Here is an 826-nt window from a genome sequence, read left to right as displayed (position 1 = left end):
AGAGACACTAATGACATAAATGCTACTAAACGTATGCTAAAAAATAAGTTTGATATGAAAGATCTTGGAGTTGATGATGAGATCTTAGGTATAAGAATCCTTAGAACTCCATAATGTTTAGCATATTCGCGGTCTCATTGCATTGAAACGGTACTTGACTAGTTCAAATATTTGAATTTTAATATTGTCAACACTCCAATAATGTGAGCTTTGCACTTCAAAAGAATAAAGGTGAAAGTGACTCACAATTGGATTATACTAGAGTATTGGGAAGTATGATGTATATCAAAAAGTGTACGCGATCAGATATAACCTGTGCTATTAATAAACTGAGTCGGTTCACAAATAATCCCAATTAAATTCATTGGAAGACAATGAAAAGAGTTTTAGCGTATTTAAGAAATACTTAAAACTATGTCTTGCATTATAACAATATCTAGAAGTATTGAAAGGATATAGTGATGTAAATTGAATCACCGGGATCAAATAAAGTAAAATCCATAAGTGGATATGTATTTACTCTTAATGGAGGAGCAGTCTCTTGGAAATTTTCCAAAAAGACATGTATTGCTAGCTCTACAATGATCTCTGAGCTAAGTGCTCTAGATAAGGTCGGTGAACAAGTTGAAAGATCCGGAATTTCTTGATAGATATTCTTTTTGGCCCAAACCTTTGGCATCAGTATGCATACACTTTGATAGTCAAGATGCAATAGGTAGGTCATGGAGCATGATGTATAACGGAATGTTTCGTCATATAAAACATAGACATGATACCGTTAGAAAACTACTCTCTAGTGGAATTATCACAATTGACTATGTAAAGT

This window comes from Solanum tuberosum, unplaced genomic scaffold (assembly GCF_000226075.1).
Source record: "Solanum tuberosum cultivar DM 1-3 516 R44 unplaced genomic scaffold, SolTub_3.0 scf00114, whole genome shotgun sequence".
Classification (NCBI taxonomy): domain Eukaryota; kingdom Viridiplantae; phylum Streptophyta; class Magnoliopsida; order Solanales; family Solanaceae; genus Solanum; species Solanum tuberosum.
The sequence above is the reverse complement of the archived record's forward strand: the minus strand, read 5'-3'. Positions refer to the sequence as shown.